This window comes from Streptopelia decaocto (assembly GCF_964273445.1).
Source record: "Streptopelia decaocto genome assembly, chromosome: 2".
Lineage (NCBI taxonomy): Eukaryota > Metazoa > Chordata > Aves > Columbiformes > Columbidae > Streptopelia > Streptopelia decaocto.
The window spans coordinates 104,899,537-104,921,290 of record NC_138655.1 but is presented as its reverse complement, the minus strand read 5'-3'; the positions used below and the strand labels follow the sequence as shown (position 1 = coordinate 104,921,290).

The following is a 21,754-nucleotide window of genomic DNA, read 5'->3' as shown; positions in this document are numbered from 1 at the left end:
AGTATAGCCATGAAGCTTGAGAGCTAATGGCATGTTGATATGCATGCAGGTCATGGAACACACTAAAATAAAGGAATTTAATTACAAAAGAAAGGAATTTAATTACAAAGCTTCAGCTTAAATCATTGTGAGCAATGATGTACAGATTGCCTTGTAGGCTGAGCTTGCTATGTGCGGTTGGTTGGCAGACTGGAGAATTTAGGAAGCATTAAACTTTGTCAGTCTTAGCTGGATTTAACATACACTGACATTATGCTCACATAAAGCTCTTCGTGAATGAGATTTGAAAAATGTTAACTGCACTAATCTCAAAGGATCAGCACAATGAATATGATAGTAGTGTGTCTGTACTGAATGTTTCGACTTAGCTAATCTGAACCTATTAGGGTAACTAAAAGACTAAATTCAAATGATTGAAAAGAGCTTGAGGTAGTATTAGAGCATAAAACTCCCTGGACAAATTCAGTGTCATTTTATGAGATATATATAATAAAGAAAATTTTGTTTAATCAATAGATATACTTTGGTATAGGAAGTATGGATTTTTAAATTCTAGTCTTTTTGTCTTCAATGAAACCTTAAATTTTAGCAAGATGTGTTATATTATCAGATTCCTGTAGGTGAGCATTAGTACATCTGCAGTCCACTTTTCAGAGAAGACGACCCCATGGTCTCTGGAGCCATGCCTAGTATGTCCTCTCTGAGTTCAGGACAGTAACTGAGCACCTAGATACTAAAAAGAGAAAAACAGTTAGGAAGAATGATAGGAACCCAGTGAGCTCTAAACAGACAGATGAACCTTCAAAGTTCAGTTCTCTGTTAGCCCTACCTATTTAATCTAGATTTATCTGCATCTTACTTAGAGACACAAATATGATGATGAAAATTAAATAGACATCTAATGTATTCCTGTACCTATGCAAGCTTATTCCTGATATGTTATTTCCTAAAGAAAGTGTGCTATCTGTTCTGCTGAGCATGAGTCAAGAAGCATCTCCTGCCACTTGGTTTTTCTTTGCCCTATATTATCCCTTATCAATGATACAGAGGAATGTGATCTTGAAGAATGATACAAAATATGACAAGACTCGGAACTAACTTGACTGCCTCTGGCAGCAAATTGAGGGCCCATCACAATTCCAGGTTATGCAGTCAGTCCAAAACTCTGAGGCTGCAATGACATATTGTAGTTCAAGAGACGAAAAGGCTAGTAAGATCAGTAGAGCAAGAAATTTGATGTTATTAAAGTCTTACCCTCTATTCATGCCTCTATTCAGAGTTCATTTTTCTAAGGTCACATCAGCAATTTGATCATATATTCCTAAATATTCATGTGAATTATTGCCACATGGTTTCTTTTCCATGGGTTTTTGGCCTTGTTCATAATTAATTTAATTTAAAAAAAAAATCATGAATGCTTTTTGGCAACTGTCTACTAATGTTTCAAAATGCTGTGGCCGATCTATTTAGGTGGTTTTATCTTAATTATCAACTTTTGTGCTGCCAGTGTCTATCTGCAATATAGTGATTTTTTTTTTCTACATCCCAGCAAAGCCCAAGTAACTTAAGGGAGCAGAATATAACCAATATAACCTGCTGATAACCAAAGCCTTGGTGCTCAATACTAAGACAGGCAGTGTGCTCTCAGCTGAACTAAACCTGTACCCTGGTGTACTAGATTAACTTAAAAAATACTCCTTTAGTTCAAAATATTTGGTGGTTCCTACATAATGAATTAAAATGCTAGCTTTAATGAGGCATAAGGTAGATTATCAAGAAAAAATATTAAACTGGGGCTGTTTATGGATTTATGTTCCTACTATCTTAAAAGAGACTATAGTGGCTACTGGATTTGAAAGAAATATGTAATATGAGGATCTGATGAATACATGTCTTAGTCTAGGACACAGACACTAAATTCAGTGAAGCCAACTAATGGATGATGATAAAATCTTTTCAGTGCAATTGCCTTTTAAAATAAGTAGAACCTTTCACTGAAAGGATAAACTTGTCCATAGCAGGGCTTTATCAAAAGGTTGGAATAAGATGACGTACATGGACAGGTCGTTGACCAAGAACAATATTAGACTAAGTTATCTCTTAGTTTTTGTAATAAATCAAAAATAAGGTTATAATGTCCTTAGAAATCAGTACCTTAATTAGAGGTTATCCTTCACGGCACACACAAAGTCTTATCAGTGCTTCTTTTATATTCAAGGTGGTTTTGATAGCAGCTTAGTGCTGGAAGCAAGCAGTCTATTTGATAAGCAACATACGTTTTCCAGTCTTCTTGTTCTTACTTTGAAGATGTTCTTCCTTTTCAATTGATAATATTTTTAATTGAGGATTATCAGATTAAAAAAAGCAAAATCAATGTTTAAGGTAATATATTGAAATTGAATTGTTCTCTTACAAAGCCTGTCCTATTTGATTGCCCACAATACACATGGTAGGGAGCTTATTTTGTATATGCTGTTTAATTGCTACAGCTTTATTTTGATTCTTTTATCAGATCAGCAATTCTTTTCTATTTACTATGAATTCATTGATGTTTCTTTTTCTTCCCCTAAACCTTTGTCTCTCTCCACGTCCCCACTGGACAGACATATTGCCGTGATTTTCATCCGCTGTGTGATTCAATTTTTAGTGACAACTCAGAATTAACCTTCTTATTGGCTGCTTGTCAGCATTATGAAATAATTTCAGAGCTGTCTGTTTTCCTTCACTGATGTTTTCTATTAAGACTTAGGAAGATTGTATCTTTATTTGTATTGCAAAGGGAAATTGGTTGCAACTTTGAACAGATTTCTCTTTAGCAATACCAAGCTCCTTCCTTTAGTCTTCAGAGCTGATAGTGATCATTATAGGTGTTTTGTGGTCCTTCCTCAGGCATTTTTTTTATTTTAATAATGAAGCTATTATATGTTTCCACACTACTAACTCCATGGACGTATATTAACCATGGTAGCATTATCTTATGATGAGGATGATTTGCACTACCCTAGTTGACTTTTCCTGAAGCAGATTGATGTTCTGGATTTAGCTCCCGAATTTATTACAAAAGTTGGAGTTTGCCTTTAAAAAGCTTAACTATCATCTGATAGATCACATATAGTTCAGGAAGCTGTTTATCTTCATCCTTTTCAAATGCCTTTTCTTCAGCCTTTTGAAGTAAGTACCTTGCTTTTCACACCTTGCTTCTTCTACAGACATTCTCTCTCTCTTCTAAAACTTTCTCATTTTGTTGGAGAAACATTTTTTTCCTGAATTATTTGCAGCATCGTGAACTGTAAAGTTGAGAGCACACATTATTTCTAATTTCATAATGAGGTTGTTATGCCTTTTTCCTTTGTAAAGTTCTATCTCTATGAAGATTTAAGTCCTTTCCCTCTATCCTTAGAGAGGACTGTGATAAAAAGCATGCATAAGCTCTACTCCCAATGAACGGGAATCTGCCCTGGATCACCAACATCTATGCCTAAGCAAAAGATAGTAGAATTTTGGTAATAAAAATACCTAGGCAAAGATGGTACTTTTGTGTGTATTATTGAATCACTGGCTGCTGCTGTCAGTTATTTCTTCTGTTACAGAAAAGGTTCTCTTTCACAGGGGTGACCTGTGCCTAATTCAGTTCCATACCCATTGATGTAAGCCAGAAAATAATGGAGTCATAGAATCATGGAATCATTTTGGTTGGAAAAGACCCTCAAGATCAAGTCCAACCATTAACCTAACACTGCCAAGTCCACCTCCGAACACCTTTTAAACACCTCCAGGGATGGTGACTCCACCACTTCCATGGGAAGCCTATTCCACGGCCTGACAACTCTTTCCATGAATATTTTTTTCCTAATATCCAATCTAAACCTCCCCTGGTGCAACTTGAGGCCATTTCCTCTTGTCCTATCACTTACTACCTGGAAGAAGAGACCAACCCCCTCCATGCTACAACCTCCTTTCAGGTAGTTGTGGACAGCAATAAGGTCTCCCTTTGGCCTCCTTTTCTCCAGGCTAAACAACCAGAGTTCCCTCGGCCGCTTCTCGTAAGACTTGTGCATCAGACCCTTCACCATCTTCGTTGCCCTTCTTGTCTTGTAGTGAGGGCCCTCAACATCTTTCTTGTAGTGAGGGGCCCAAAACTGAACATGGTATTTAAGGTGCAGCCTCACCAGGAGAAATCGGTTTTTATATCAGGAGCTGCAGAGGGATATGATCAGTCAGTTACAGATATTATCAAGGCTAGCTGAATCATGTGCATAACTGTTATGATATTCCTGTTGTTGTAGTAGCATGGCAATGGAAAATACCTGCACCTTTCAGGGACTCACACCTTTATGTTCATCAATCAGTTTTTAAAACAATGGTTTCTCTCCGAGAGAGAGAATATATAGCTGCTATTAAAAATTAATTGCTGAAGTAATGATCATTGGCATCCATTTCTGAGGAAGATAGCGCAGAAGCCAAGTCCAATGCAATACAATTATGTGCCTGTTCTTCACTGCCTACAGAGAGTGTAGATCACATTCCATAAAGAAGATGCCATATAATGTGTGTTTTAGAAAAGACAACAGAGGTATGGTTGTTTACCACAGTGTTAATTTGTATATGTGATGCATGTACTATGCATTAATGTCTACTTCTACTGGATACACAATTAACATAATGATTAGCATGATGGTTACATGGGATAACATTTGTCTGGTCTAGAGACATTTTTCTTTACCTGTTTCATATGCATTGCTTCTCTTGAGCGAGGTGGAGTAACAGTGCCTCACAATTTTGACGAAATTTTCAGTGTTTATGCGGCATTACACAAATGAAGACTAATCTTTGAAGAAACAGCTAGTGATGTTTGTGGATAGTAAAGTCTCTGTTTAATGAATAATCCCCAAGGAAATGAAAATTTAAACTTGCAAGTTGTAATGATACTTACGAGTGATGAAGATTTTCAGTTAGCAAAAGAGGATGAGTTCCATTTAGCTCAGCTTTTAGATGTAAAAGCTGAGAAGACTAAATGAAACCTGTGAAATTGATGTGGTATAAGCTCTGTCATAAGTACCAAAATACATATCCCTAGCCTGTGTGTAAGGATATCTGTGCACACTAATAAAACACGGGACTTGCCAACTGAGGATAGTATGAGACTCTGAAATGTCTGTACGTTGTTCAGCAGTGAATTCTTAGTGCCTTGGGGTCACAGAATTTGGGGAACCTGGCTTTCAGCAGGGAACATTTTTCTTTAAGGTAATTGAGTTTTTAAAATGTACCATCTCTGTATTCTTTTCAGAGATCTACAATCCCTAAGAAGTCCATATCAATACATTATCTCATCTAAAGGTGTATCATCTGACCAGATTTGAATATGCAATTTGAAAAACAGATTAAGATAAATGCTATTAAGGGATAAAAGATAAATTCATTCACATTCTAATACTTGACTCAAGATTTTGTGGATTTTTTTTGTTTGTTTGCTTTGGGGTTTTTTTGTTCATTTTTAGATTGTTTCATGATCTAGTTCAAAAAACATTATTCTGAATACTAAACACAATTTTTGCACAATTAATCAAGGCAATCCATAACTCTGTCTTCCACAACACATTTACAAAGCTTTAATGTTTATGTATGACTTCTAAAAAGGGGTTTGAACAGAAGGAGAAAGAAATTTTCAAATATTGGTGAGCTTTGGATAAATGATTTAATTTATTTACTTGTTCACCTAGTAAATGAATAAAATGTCCTTTGAACAAAATTGATATTTATCTCCCTGTTGTAGTCAACATCAGCAAGAATCTTCTGTTTTTCATAAACTTTTTCGTAGAGATGTTGTATTGAAGAGGATAATTCTCTACATATTTTTACTAAAAGGTTTTTAAAATTTGTTTTCAATATTTCAGTGAATGCTTTGAAAAGCAATTTACTTACAATAATATATAATAAATTGCAGTCAAGAAATAGAAATGGATCATAAGAAAGGTTCATCAACATCAAACTTGTATTTTACTGGCCAGTTCTTTAATGACATGTTTAAAATTTAAAAATTTAAAAATTTAAAAAAATAAGCAATTTTTTAAATGGGTTTAAAGTTTGATATCTAAAAACTAATTTCAGCTGCTGGAAAATCTGTTCTTTCTCATATCATTGTCCACATGATATAAAAATATTTACAAATATTCCAATAGCTTGAGAACTCGCACTTCAGCTGGGCTGTTGGGCAACTAGAAATCCTTGATAAACACACAGAAGCCTCAAATAGGGTTTAGTCAATGTTTGTTTTGGAAAGACAGGAGTTGTCAAGAAAACCTGAAATACCACCTTCTGTTGTCTGCCTCTGAGGTCACTATATAAAAATATTGCTGGTTTGGGGTAGAAAGTATGTTGGAAAATCAATCTTTTTTTTTTTTTTCCTCCTTAGTAGAATCTCTGGATATGCCATCCAACTTCAAGACCTACATTTATAGTACTGGAGTATAACACAAAGAAAGAAGCTATTTCTAGGATAATAGTTGCTCAAACAAGATAGAACCTTATGGGTCAAAAAATCTTAAAATGCATTTCTGCTCAGAGTAGGAACTGTACATTTTTAAAGCTATGATGGGGATAAAAATGTATTTTAATAAATCTTTCCTCAAGCTGCTCTATATATGTGTCAAAAGAAGCTTTTGTTGTCTTTGGCAACAGATTTGATATTTAGTTGTGATATTTCTAGTTGTGTTACTTGTCATTGCTGGTCATTTCACAAGCAGATATATGGTCTTAAAAGCAACATTTCAACAAAAATTACACTAGTTTTCTTGGATCCATTGAAGATAAATATACATATGAATGACTCTATTGTCTTAAAGTGAATCTGTGTTCACTAATCAGAGACAATGAAACAATTTAAAATTATTGTACTTAAGAAATTACAAGTGTGTAGCAGACAGGAGGAGGGAATCTAAAATTTTAGGGGGGAGAAGTCTCAAAATGAGAGAGGTAAAGCAAATACAGCTATATTTAAAATCAGGAATCATGCTCAAGAATAGGTAGTGTGGACTAACACTCCCAACTTCCAAGTATTGTCTAGAATAATTGTAGGAAATGAGTAATTTTTCTTTTTTCTTGCAGTAAAAAGAGATTGGAAGTTTGAAGTTCCTCACTTTTACCAAGCTTAACACTTAATTTATTTACCTCCTCCTTTTGGTGTCTGAATCTGTCAAATCATGTATGTTTACCTAATAAGAAGCCATTATAAGGCTCCTTGTAGTAATTACACAAGAAATATTTTTAGCAAAGAGAGAAATTTATATTTTACCACTATTAATTGTAGCTTCTATAAAGATTGCTATTAAGATTATAACACTGCAAATTTCAGAGCACACATTACCTTTCAGGAAATTCTTTGGCAAGGTGAAAGAATAGGCAATATGTTTATAAAAAGCCAGGAGACAATACAATATTTGAGAATATGTGATTTATGTGTTGATAAAAGAACTCTTCCATGATGGTTAGAGACAAAAGGGACATTATGTTATTAGTTCATGTCTGTTGTTTCATAATGATTGAACTAATTTGATTTATTAAGAAGTCAGTGATGTGTTATAGACATTGTTGCATTTATACATTATTACATACAGGACAAATCACAAATCCCCTTCACTACTGGAATGAACCCAAACCACAATTCTGATATCCTTTTAAAATATTAAAAATACTAAAAAGTTGAAGAGCCTTAGCATACTTACAAAATGAAGTAACTGTCCTCTCAAGGCAAAGATTCCAGTTCTAGTTAACTAGTTCTTGAGGATCCTTCTGATGTATGTGTTATTTGCAGTGTGCTCAGTGAAAGAGGAATACGTATATGAAATGCCTCCTCATGGAGAGTAGGATTTCTGATCAGATACTTTTCAGAAAATGCCATGACAAATGAAGATGTCAATATATAATTTAATGCCTAAAGCACCTAAATCACATGGGGGAGCTGAAAAAAAACTATAAACATTTCCAAATATATATTCTAGAATACAAAGAGGAATAATCAAGCATATAATTTGGGTTCTCAAGGCACATGTCTATATGCAAATATGGCCGATCTGTAATCACTGGCACAACTGCTAATGGGTAGATGGCTGAAAGAAAATTGTCAAGAAACAGTGACTCCGTTAAGAAGCTGATAGCCTGTAAATGGGTCAAGAAAAGTCTTTATGACAGGACAGCAGGACTGATTCTCACCATGAATTCTTGTGGGGCAAATGGAAATTTTCTCAAGTGTTTTGCAATGAAAAAATTCCATGTCATCACACACATGTCATCAAACTAATGAGAATAAATTCAACAGGGATCAGAATAAATAACGTGATGCTTTTGTCTTAGTTTGAAAACCTAAGCCTGTTAAATTCCAAATGCTTACAGCTGAATAAGAACTCTCTGGAATTTACAATATACAGCATCTGTCAATGCTGAAAGGGCAACCAAACTCAAGTTTAAATTCTCTTTCAGTTAAACAAGCTGCTTTATGTGTTTATTGGACCAGGACCTATTTATGACACTTATTTGACCATTTTTGAGGCATTCTTATGTAATACTCCCTAGGGTAACCGCAGGTTTTGTCAATATTTTTAACTCATTTTGTATTAGGAATCTATCTTCAGTACTGAGAACGGTGGAAAAAATGTGAAGATCAACATAATCATGAAAACAAAATCAGGAAATTGAATACATCTAGGTGGAGTCAATACATGCTGAGCTTTGTTTTGCCCCCAGTTAGGTTGCCACCAGCATTAGCACTTATTGCTCCAAAGCAGTCTTGGATACGCTGCAAATTTCAGGTTTACCTTGGGTTGTGGTGCTTGTGGTCCCATTGCACCAATCGATGAGAGGGTGACACTGAAAAGTCAGGAAAGCATGACTTTTTTCAAAAAGACAGAAATAAATTCTAGCCATGTTCTACTTGGCATGCTGTCTAGACACACTTCAAGATTACGGTGACAGCATATAATCACTTCAAGAGTAAGCTAAGGAAAAAACCGTAAGAGTAATGCTAACCTGTGGCATAAATAAATAACAGGAAAGACGCATTAAGTAACACTTAGTAAAATAACTAGTTTAGGGCTGCCAGTGTTTCAGTCTGCCAGTTCATGGCATCAGCCACAGAAAGTTTTGTAAGGGTGGATAAATATAATATTTGATGTGATGCCTTAGCAGTATGAGGTGATTGCAAAAGAAGGCAATCCACAAAAAATTGAGCTGTTCCTAGTTTTCCTAGCTTCCTTGGGTAGTTTTGGAAGGTTGATCGATCACTCCCAAGACCAATGGGTATTGACCTATTTCCTGGCTACTGTAATCTTAAAAGAGGTCAACAGTTTCAATGATTGCTTCTTATTTGAAAAGTATTTTAACTGTTATTGCAAAAAAAATATTTTAGGTGGTTGTTTTAGGACAAAAGCTTGTGGGTTTGGGTTTTTTGAAAGGCTGAGAATTGTAATGAAAAAGATTCATTAATATACAGGATAGCAGACTTTCAAATGTATTAGATTATATGTTTTCAGAAACCCATACAAATTAGAAATGTAAAAGGTCTATTAATTTGCAGTTAGCTGAATTCCCTATTTATGGCAGCATTGTTCCTTGTAGTGTATTTTCCTGAGCTTTATTAGACTCCATTTTAATTGACCCTTGCAACTGGTCTTTTACAGCTACCCTGGGAGATTGCAAGGTCATGGGATGGGAAATTTCAGAGCACTATTTTTATCTATAACAATGTTAATGAAACTAATAATGTATTTAGTACATTCTTTAAGGTTAATTACTTGATACTTGACATAGACTTAAGAACGGAAGTAGGCAGTTATTCTCGATTCACTTGAGATTGTTATAAGAGAAGGGCAAAAGATCAAGCAATTCATGAGATCTTGCATTTTTTTTTTTCATAATCTTCATTTTTTCTCATATTTAAAAAATATGGTCATTGTAATATAATCCACCACAGGCACAATATTAACATAATACTTTTTTTTTGCACAGGAAGATTTATGATTCTGGCCACTCAATACAGAAATAGAAATGGTCTGTGTTGATAGTAAAGGTTGCCCTCAGTAACTGAGGATAATAGGTTTAAATCTCCCAGATTTCTGCTATTATTTTAGCAAGCTACTTTTCTCCCCTGCCCATCAGTTTCCCAACTGTACTCAAAACCAATGAAAAAGATGGTGGGAGGATTCCTGCTAAACTATTCTCATTGATTTCACAGCCCATAAACAGAGTTTCAGTTGGAGAAGTTAGAAGCACTTCAGACAGAATGCCTGACATCCAACTGCAAGCTCGGTTTTATTTAAAGATGTCGTTTAAGGAGGGCAAAATAAGATTGACACTAACCTGTTATGAGAAGAAATTCCTTAATGTTTGCAAAGTACTTTGAAAGACTCAGCTTTCAAAGGTCATGAAAACAATATATGTGTAATATAGTATTTTAACATAGAGGGATATATAACTAAGAACTGCATACTTGGCAGAGAAGAAAAATGTTCTTCAGATACCGGACTTTCCCTTTATAGCTTCCTAGGTGATCTTTGGTAAATAATCCTTGTTAAAATGAGAGTGAGATGACTCCACCTCATGCAAAATAGCCAAAGCCCTAGTCAAAATCTATATGTCTACGAAAATCTATAAAATTCTGTGAAAATATACTTAGCATTCAACAGACTCAAAGTCAAGTCTGGGTTTGAAATGTGCTGGAATGAAGAACCAGCCCCTCGTTATTGAAGAATGAATGAACAAGGCCCTCGTTATTAAGGAAAATAACTTTAAAATTTGGGCTATAGAGTCTGTAAAGAAGGGATATTTGTGTTACATGACAAAGAGATCCATTGCTCCCTATAACCTAGAAACTGAGGCACTCTTCTCAGATAAAAAAGACCAGTGCTTCAGTTCCTGTTCTAAACCGAGGTTTTTTTTCTGTTTTAAGTGCTTTCCAGTCCACAACCTGCAAGCTGGAGGTTACCAATAGTTGATACAACACATTTAGAATCAGCTCCTGTTTTTTCCTAATGGCACTTTAATTTATATGTACTCATTCAGAAGACATATAAATAGCAATTTCATTCAAAGATGCATGAACTATGTTTGAGATCTTTGTAATTTCAGTTGTTTCCCTTTGATCTTCCCTAGTTAAGTATTTCAGCCTGCAGTTTCATACAGGTTCTAGTTGCCATAGCCCAGGCAAATGGCAAAGCTTTGGCAATGTGTAGAGCTAACATCTGTTCATGTAGCTGCATTTAAAAGAGCAGGAAAAATAGAGGTTTCAGATGTTTGAAATGTAGGAATACATTGCTCCTTCACTAATAGTGATATAATTTGCAAAGACAGCCTTCCTGGTGAAAAGCCTTTTTTGTTTTTTCTTTTCCAGTGTTTTGTCTGTCATTTCACTTTTGCTGTTCTGGAAATACGTATTTTTCTGATAATCACACTAATATTTAATGTTTTAATGCTATTTTTAACATTATAAATGTTTAATGTTATTAAATGTTATTAAAATACTGGTGTTTAAATGTTTTAACACTAATACATTGCTTAGTTCTTAAGTAATAGTCTGGAAGAAGTCATAACATTGCAGCATAAAATCATTTCACATCAATCTCTGCTTTTTATTTAACCTTAGTGGTGATTAGCAGTCATATTCTCAGTCCTCTTGAGATAAGTGGGTAATAAGATATCCAAACCAGGTGCAAACATAAATATCATTTGTCCTAGCATCACCCATGTCCTGACCCAGTTTGGCTAGTACTTGGTTTCTTTTTCTTTTAAATTCTTTTTTTGCCACTGGTATTCCCCTCTCCTCACCACTGGTGTGGCCACACCTGGAGTGTCTGCTTCTGGGCTCGCCAGTACAAGAGAGACATGGACACACTGGGGAGAATCCAGTGAAGGGCCACTAAGAAGGTTAAGGAATTGCAGATCTCTCCTGTGAGCAAAGGCTGAGGCAACTGGGACTGTTCAGTCTGGAGAAGAGAAAGCTCGGGGGGTTCTTACCAATATGTATAAATACTTCAAGTGAGGGTACAAAGAGTAATAGAGCTGGGTTTTTTTCAGTGGTGCCCAGTAAGAGGACCAGAGGCAGTGGTCACAAAACAAAACACAGAAGGTTCCCTCTGAGCATCAGGAAACACTTTTTTAATGTGAGGGTGACCGAGCACTGGCACAGGTTGCCCAGGGAGGTTATAGAGCCTCCAGCCTTGGAGATATTCAAAAGCTGTCTGGACATGGTCCTGGGCAACTGGCTGTTGGCCCTGCTTGAGCAGGGAGTTTGGAGCAGATGACCTCCAGAGGTCCCTTCCAACCTTAACCCTTCTGTGATTCTATAATATACTGAAACATCTAACTTTAAAAATTATTTTATTTGGGGGAGCAGAAAGTCAAAAAACAAGAAGTGCCAGCAATTTGTGAGCAGCTCACAAAGGGAAATAGAACTGCTCACAGCAATATGGTATTTTCTCATAGAAAACCTAATGCCCAAACAGAAAGGTATCCAAATGGAGAGAGAGAAATAGAAGGCGAGAAAAAAATTGCTCTATGTTTGCATTTCAGTTTGAATCTTGCCTTTGCTTTTTTGCTGATGCAGCAACTTTTTGTTGTACTTTCTATGCCTTCACTAAAACCGTATCTGCATAACTGTACCAGGCCCTTTGCAAGGCCACTGCTTAAAGAAAGCTGCACAAGGAACAACTCCTTTATTTTATTTCCTGGTTGCAAGTCTTACAAAACCAGTGTATATGCTCAGCTACAACACCTTAATTCAAAGGTCCCACTACTTCTATGTTGCATTAATAAGAGGTACCCAGTCATTAAAATAAATACCATAACTTATTCAGGATGCAGAAGCAGGCACAATCACTGGACAGATTGTGGACAGATTGGACCTGAGTCTCAAAGACACAGTAAAAGCCTGAAAATTGCTGAGTGTCTGAAATAGAACAGCGAAAGAACCTTAGTTACTATTAGATCCCAACTAACAGTTCATGGAGGCTGAAGACACAAGGTAGGGAGTTGGGCTGTGCTGTAGCATGTATCTGGGAGACTGGAAGACAAGCGTTTTGTTGTATCACTAGTATTACAAGAAAAGCTTTGGTCAGTGCAAAATGTCCTTAACTTCTTTACTGTGTTTGGGACTCTTTCAATGTTATTATTTTTTTCTTTACCAGTCACCTGGAGAAACAAACGTCCACCTGGGTTACCAATAGATGGTTCAGTCATCTAAATTATTATTTAAAACTTTCCATTATTATGAAATTTCAATAACTCTTTTGACTCCTATACATATGATACATTTCGTGATCACAGAACAGGAGTTCCATGATAAGTATGAAAAAAGACAGCCACATAAAACTCTCACCCTTCTTCTGCCTGCTAATAATCTTTGTTCCATATAGTGAAAATACGTATTTAATTGCAAAACAACAGAATAATCCATTAAGTTATTGACTTCTTACTTATCACAGATTAGAAAGATCATGAGCTTAAAGTAACTTACTAATAATAAATTTGCTTTATTTAAGGCTTTTGAGCACTAAGGAAGGAAAAAGAAAATAATTAGGAAAGCAAACAGCCTAGTAATAAAGGTATTAGCTTGACTTTGTTTTGGTTCCTGTGCAACTGTGAGCAAATTATTTAATCATGTGTCACAGTCCTTTCTAACACAGGGATAACTTTTCATTCTTCCCTCCCCCCTTTTTATTTGTTTGTTTTGTTTTGTCCATTTGTACTACAAAGTTGTTGAGACAGCAGTTATCTTTGTTATATATAGGTGCAACAAGAAGTGGAGTAAAAAAATGTTTGAGGTAGGTGGGCCCTACATTTAATATTGAAAAGCAAAGGCAAATTCATTAGTATGAAGCATAGGCTTTGTACATGATTCATTGGATGTAGAAGGAAAAAAAACTTGCATACAGCCTTCTGAAATGAATTTAAAGAAGCAATCCTCATTATTCTTCTTTCTTAGATTTCTGCTTGCAATGGTGTCTCTGAAACTTACCAGTGTTTTTTTTTGCTAGGATCACTTTATTTCACTGAGTTGTGTGTTCAGCTGAAATAAACAATTCTGCTTTTGTTTATTGAGAGCAATTTCATTTATATAACACCTGATGTTCAAATGTCTGTGGTTGTGCACCAGAATTTACAAAGATACTGACTTAGTTTTGGATATGAGTTTATTGGTTGACCACAAGCACGTGCAAGTTGTATGTGATACATCACATTGTGTTTTACAGGAACCAATGACAAAATTTAGTGGTTTTTTTTTTTCTTTTGCATTTACGTGACTGCTGGAAATTTTATTTTTTCATCTTGATCTAATTGGAGGAGGGTTTAGGATTTGATTATTTTTTTGAAGTAGGAATGTGTTTTTACATAAATACTAACGCCCAACTAAATTTCTCAAATGAATCAAGTGTTTTACTAGAAGAAAGATAAAATGCTGGTCTTAACTGATGCCTGGACAGAACTGTAGAAGAGGTGATTGTGAGGTGAGGGAAAAAGCAGATAACTGTGATTTGGTATGAGAGCATTGCCTTTCCATTCATGTTTGTTTAATGGTAGCTCCTGTACACACATAGGCTCCTTCTCTGCATTGTCTTTTATTTGCTTTGTCTGTTTAATTGAATGAATTAGTGCTTCAGAATTTACCTAGAGTTGCTACTGAAATGGCAGCTTAGATGGTTTTGTAACATGCTGTAAGGCTAATACATTACTTGTCAGTTGTTAATTACTTGGAATAAGGAACACTGACTGTGATCTGCATTTAAAATTTTAAATTTTCCGAATTATTCTAGCTATACAATACCATAACTCTGCCTGGAGCTAATTTGTATTTATGCTTTGTGCTACAAACCAATTTTTGGTAAAGAGGAGACTTGGAAAATGTAAAGAATGCAGCAATTTGAATTCTTGAGGAATCTGATTCCCTTGTTCATAGCAGATGAGAAAAAGCAAACTGCCAGTAATTTAAATATGATAATTTCTGTCATAACTTAACATCTGTGAACAAAAGAGACATGAAATAGATGAAGACAGAGGAAAACTGAGAGCATAGAAGCCAGTGTATGCAGAGCTAGATAATGCCTGTTGAATCAATGTGACTTTTCTTGGTTTCTGTAAATGCTCTGCAGCTAAATGAATATGTCAGATTTTTTTTGGCAGGTACTATTCTCTTTGGCTTAGCTCATAAATGAACACAGGATCAAAGAAGTTGTGGGTTTTTTCCACATAGCAAGATGATTTAATCAGTTCTTCCTTAAACTGAACATACAACTTTCTGCAAACATGCACTACAAACAAAAACAGGTTAGAGAGAGGAAGGCACAAGTATATAAAGGAGGTGCTGTGGGCAATTGCAACACTAAGCTTGCTAAATTGAGGATTATCTGTATCCCACTTAAGTTCCTGGTGTGGACTAGGAGTGTTGTAACATGGGCTATAACCGAGATGCATCTGTAAGTGGATGTGTGTCTGCACAGCCTTGCATTGTACAAAAAGGCAACAGTATGCTTTATTGAAGACAATTTTTAAACTCTGTTATATCATCAAAAAGAAGCAGGAGGAGTTGACAGGTTTTGATTTTTACACTTGTTAAGTATCATTATTTTGTAGCAAAGTGGTGGGGGAGAGCTGTAGTTATAACTAATACTTGTTTATTAAAACATTTATCATAAACAAATTACTGCTTCTGTTCATAGGTCCTCGTTTAAATCTAAACTCATGTTTCTTACAAGCAGCAAATTCTTATACTAGAATGGTCTGTGATAAAGGCTTCTTCCCTCTGAAAATATAGATGTTCACATTTAAACAAGTTACTATGTGAGCTACTGTCGTGGAATGCAACCCCTTCAGTTTGGAAGGAGCAGGCACGTCTCCCTCTTTATCTGATACTTGAGGCTAACAGCTTCTTTTGTTTGGCCCCAGAGCACCCTGGCCAGGCCCATTAGCCCAGTTGCTGGGCACCCACAGGCAGGGTGGGGGATGTTTTGGAGGCTTCAGGGGCATCCCACAAACAGTGTGGGGGTGCAGAGAAGCTTCTAGAGTGCCTACACGTCATAATCTGATCAGCCAGTATAAAAAACGGGACTCTCGTCGGTGACTCCGCCCATTGTGCGGGTCCCTCGGAGCACGAGCTTGGCCACTGCCGCCGGGAGCCACGGGCCCCCCCCGCTCCCCGGGATGGAGACTCCACTTGCCCTGCCGCCACGTGTGTAAGTAAACTTCTCGCGGATTGCGAGCATATCTATACTTTCCGTGCACATTTGCACATATATTTTTCGTGCACATTTGCACGGGTACTTTAAATTAATCCTCGCACAGTCGCGAGTGGCCGCTGAGAGCCCCTCGCACAACCGCGAGTGTATTTTCCTCCCGTGCTTTCACATAAGCACGCGTAGGATTCCGTGCACACTGGCACGTGTAAGTAAATTATTTCCTCGCACAATTGCGAGTGTATTATAAATTTACCCTCGCGGAATCGCGAGTGCACACTTCTCGTACTCACTACGAGTACGTGCATCTCTTTTGCACCGTGTTTGGCAAGTGTGTGCTTCTCCGGGACCCAAGGCCGGCTCCGGCATTGTTTTGGTGCAGCCACGTGCATGCACACTGTGGACCGCTGTTGTATTAGTTGCTGCCCCTTCAAATTATTTCCTCAACTGATATCCGAACCTGTATTTAAGTCACTTGTGGAGTGCAAGAACCCTGTTTCTTACTGGTTTAATAAAAGTTGCTGTGGACTCTGTTGTCCCTTAAATTAACCTTGGGGTGCCTCCGTGTAATATTTCGTGACAGCTACACTTACAAAGCCTATTATGTGCATGTTTGGGAGGAAGAGAGGGGACAGGAAAGGATATGGCCTCAACTTTGGAGAGCTTTAATGCATGTTATGTATGCATGCCCATCAGTTTCCATTCCTGGCATTTCCATGGCCTGTTCCTCTCTTCTCCAGGCCTCACTGGGCTTAACAGCCATTTTTTACTGCTGCTGTCAATAACCGCCCGTGTCAGCCACCTGGCACCCCTGGGGGCCTGTGGAGAGGAGTTTAAGCCAGGAACAGCCAGTAGAGCCTCTTGGTCCACTGTCTGATCAGCAGAGAAGACAACAGAGATAATAATAGAGTGGGATCTCATGCCCTTTTCATAATTGACATGTAATTCAAGAAACAGCCCATCGTATGGAATATACGGCTACCCTGATCTCTGTGCTGCCATTGATCTAGGCCTTTGCTGTCAGAAATTTTCCGTGGATCATACGTATGCTTCTAAATAGTCATTTGAACCTGTTAACTGTGATTACTCCTTTTGATATGCTACGAGCTTAGTCCTATTATGTTGCGTCCTTTGAATACCTCACACTTTAACCCAAAGTATCTTGAAGTTTACCCCATTGTCTGCTAAATCTCTTTGCACAGTTCCTCCAGATTTGTGATAGGAAGACCCAATAAGTAAAATAAATACCAATGGCATGAATCTAGCTCATGGGCATAAACCAGCTGGGAAGTTCTGAAGGAGTACTGCAGTAGGTCTATATCACGTTTCATTTACAGATAAGGACATACCTCACTGGAGGTTTCATTTCAACACGTTTCTGATGACAGTTAACATTGGAACAGGCTGTAGACTTACAAGATGACTTAACTTCCACTGAAAAATATACTCCATTACTTGAAGAGCATATGAATTGCATCTTAGGCATCTGCTGAGGCCACAGTCAGCGGAAAACTTTTACAGACATCAGTGGGCCTTGTGTTAAAATGTAGTCTGCAGATTACTTCTTCATTGCCACCTCTTCTTCTTATTCCTGCTTACTTTTATATACTCATTTGTAGTAGTGCTATATTTAAAGTGGACTTTTTTTTTTTTTTTAATATTTAAAGTTTGCTTGTTTTGATCCTGTATTAATATCTATAGTCCTGTCATTTCAGGACCATCCAGACCAAAGATTTCCAGATGACTTCTGTCTATTTTTGTCTTGTAATTCCCAAACTTATTTATATCATCATTCTGAAGACACTAACATGCTTTCTTGCAAATCCTGGGCCTCTAGAATATGTTACATACTTTATATTCTCCTACCTTTCCTTGTAGATGCACATACATAGTGCACAGTTTTCCAGTATTTGCATTGTGTTCATAACCGTTCAGAAACAGACTGTAATGCATTACAATGAATTGACCTTGTCCATCATGTTGTTTCTTAAATGCGATTTTTGTAAATTTAGAAATGTAATTTCAGATACCCATCCTATACATAAGTGCAAAACCATTCGAGATATGAGAAATAAAATCTAGAATTCTCCCAACATTGCTATGTGATACTCGGCCTATTAAAAATTGGTATGACAAGAGCCAAGAACTGTGGCATTATTAATAAACAAACCATCAGTCATGCTGTTAACATGGGGCCTTGGTTTTTAAGTCAGAAGCCTACTCTTTCATTTTATATTTGAAAACTCACAAGGGAGTGACCAGACTGCAACTCCAGACCTGCAGTTTGCCTGTCAGGATATTATCTCCCATATTGACGTTAAGGAATTGCAGATTCTTTTGACTTAGAAGTTTAATGGCTCAGGAGGTTTAATTTCCTATCAGAAGGGCTAACAGTGAATGTGCTCATTCCATATGGCTGCAGTCAGAAAAAAAAAGAGCATCAGAATTCAAACTGTTACCCAGATTAAATTATTTTTGCTTGTTATCCCTTTTGAGTCAACTTCCAGATTTTCTATCAAAATGCAAGTTTCATTGTGCCTTCTCGATGTTAGACCTGACCGGTTTTATCGTAACCAATCTCATTAATTCATCAGGAGCAACTTCCTCCAAAACATGACGTTTCTATGAAACCCAGAGAAAGGTCCTCCTTGTGTCTTAGAAGTACTTTTTTATTTTAATGGAGATTCCTATGGCATACTAACAGTAAGAATAAATATAACAATACAAAGACCCAAACGACATGAAGAATGGCTGAGCTTCATTCAGATTGTAAGTCTAACTCTAGAATGTGAAGCTGAAATGTCTTTCCTGTTGCTGTGTCTTACAAGAATGAAGCAAACACTGAAGACTTTGTGTCCTTCATGATTTTTTATAGTGCTATGCTAAGAAAATAATCAGTCCTTAGTGAATGAGTTACAATAATTACCAGCCTTCTGTAATAAATCAACATTTAATTACCAGTTTGACAGGTCATAGAAGTTTAAAAAGCAGCTGGCAAATGCAGAACAAGAAGGTGTGTCAAGCTGTTTTTACTTTCTGTGTTGTTTAATTCAATCCTAAGGAAAATGGAATGGAAAGTTTTTATAAACAGCTGGCTAAATTCTTCTGCACTGAATGACTTAAAAATCAACGTATAGAAAAATTACTTGGGTAGAAGTCTCACTTGAAATTTTTTACTTCTACTAGTATTCCTGCCAGTAAGGTGTAAGGAACAAGCCATAATAAAATTTGATTTCCATTTAACATGCTTTGGAATCTCAGATGTGGTTTTATTATGCTTTTTGTCAAACTAAAACAACATCAGTTACACCATCAAATTTTCAGCAATTTTTTAATTAAAAATCCATTTACAGATGACCTCTGCTTTATGAAGGCAAGTAATGCATGAAACAACAGATTTACTGTGGTAAATAAGTTTATTTACTTAGTGTTTGTTTATTTACCAGTGAATTTTTAGGACAATTGCAAAGCTGTTTTTCTTTCAGAATGTATTGTTGAATTTGCTTTGTGTCAGTAATGACAAGTGGAACAGTGTGAAACATCCTCTGTAAGCATCAATTTAAGCAACAAAATCATGTTCAGGTTTTCAGTAGTCCAGAAGATAAATGTATGTAACATTGTCTGTTCTCTAATGTAAAGGGATATTTTCAAGAATTTAAAAAAATATACTAAGTCTTCAGTAGAATTCATTTCATATTCAAATTCCTCAGCTTTTTGTTTACTTTTTTGTTTTGCAACTTTCATGTAGTTATATTAAAAATCAACCTCCTTTTAGATCATAACTTAGGTTTTGTGGGTTCTTTTTTCCTCAGTTGTCATTAGAACACCAAATATAGTATGCCATTTTTCGAAAAAAATTTTACATCATTTCACAAACAGAGGCATTTCTTGCCATACTGGTATTTCAAGAATGACAGCAAAGCAAATAGCTGTAAGGTGTGTATGCTTTATATAAAAGCTCAGATTTAAAAATAAATAGTTTTTTGTTCCTCTTCTTGTTATTTTCAGCGAGAGGAGGGGTTTGTCAGCAGATCCCAAATAGATTAATGAAATTAATTGATGCTCTGACTGAGAATAGGCTTTCTAAGATGATTTGGTCCCAACAGTCCCTCCAGGCCATGAGCATGGGTACAGCTGTCAGCAGCAGCATGTATTCCATGTGCTCAGCCGTGCTTAATTGACAATTCACAAGTCCTTTAACAATAGTGAACTGAACGATTTATTACAATTCAGCTTATGAGTTGCGTAGTTCAATGATTTGGCTTCATACAATGCCAGTGTTTTCTATTGTGGTCTCACAATAAAATTATTAAAAGGTGAGTGCATGGAAAAAAAATTGAAAAAAATCTCAATTATTGACCATTCCTTAAGTGGCACTTGATTCTTCATTTAGACTAAACATTAACTTTCCTAACCATTGCCAGATTTAACAAAATTTCTGTCATCTTCCTTTATCTTTCTCTTGGTTTAAATTATTGCTTTTCTTGTTTACTAAAACAGAGAAGAAATTAAATAAAATATAAAGATATTTGTGAAGTATAATCAAGTGGCTATTGCAACTGTGTAGTCAGTAAAGAGCTGTAAAAAACTTTTGAAATGTGTATTATTACTCCACTGTAATATACAGTTGAACTATTAGAAGCTATCATGATTCCCTCTAACAAAATACCCAAAGGAAATAGAACAGAAAACAAACTTAATATGTATGAACAACTTTCTCATTTGAGTCTGAATCTTCAGCTTGAGTGTCTTCTGCAAAAATACAAAATTAACAATACCTGCTCTAATAACTGCTTGTCCTTCTACTCACACAAAGATCTACTGAAGTTATTGAAGCTGCAGTGCAAGGGAGAAATTTGTTCTAATGGTGGCTGTGGCATAATCGCCTTCAGTTCCAGTTTCTCATAAAGTCAAGGTTCAGTTATTATCTCCAAGATTGTTACCTCTGGAGACCTAGCAAACCTGAGCTACAGTCTTCCCTTCTATGTATATATTATTATATATACACCTGCAGCTTGCATTAACTAGAAGAGTAACTGCATATGTAAAGCTATTGAATGTCTTTTTCTTTCGAGTATGTATGCTGGGCAATGGAGCCATAATTACTGATCAGACCCTACCTTAACAGATGTAATAGTTTTATTAGGTGCCATTTATCAAGTACTATATTTTTACTTTATGAAAAACTAGTTACTTTAAAACATGTATTTTATTAATTACATTCCATGTGCAAACTACAAACCAGTAAGTCTTGATCTCATAAAGAAATACTCTCTTACATCATAATAGTAGTAGATGCATTTCTTTCTCATTAGTGAATCTCAGTCTCTCTGTTTTACAAAGATCACCTGGTTTAATTTAGCCACACATAGAACACAATGGGACAGATTCACCACCAATGTTGGGAGATTTGCTTCTCTAAGTTCTTCTGGTGTCCCTTTAAGGACAAAACGTATCTACCTGTATGTACTGTCCCATCACACACTTAAACCTGTAAAATATGCTAAGTTGTATTGATAAATATTATCTCAAGTCATTTT

General features: G+C 36.2%; 1 protein-coding gene across 1 annotated transcript in view; it reads left to right on the top strand.

Moving 5' to 3' along the window:
• The window catches only part of CNTNAP2 (contactin associated protein 2), a gene marked incomplete at its 5' end in the record, with an annotated part of 1,159,740 nt that overhangs the window by 586,904 nt on the left and 551,082 nt on the right, over window positions 1-21,754 (top strand). The gene's annotated exons all lie outside the window — the stretch shown is intronic.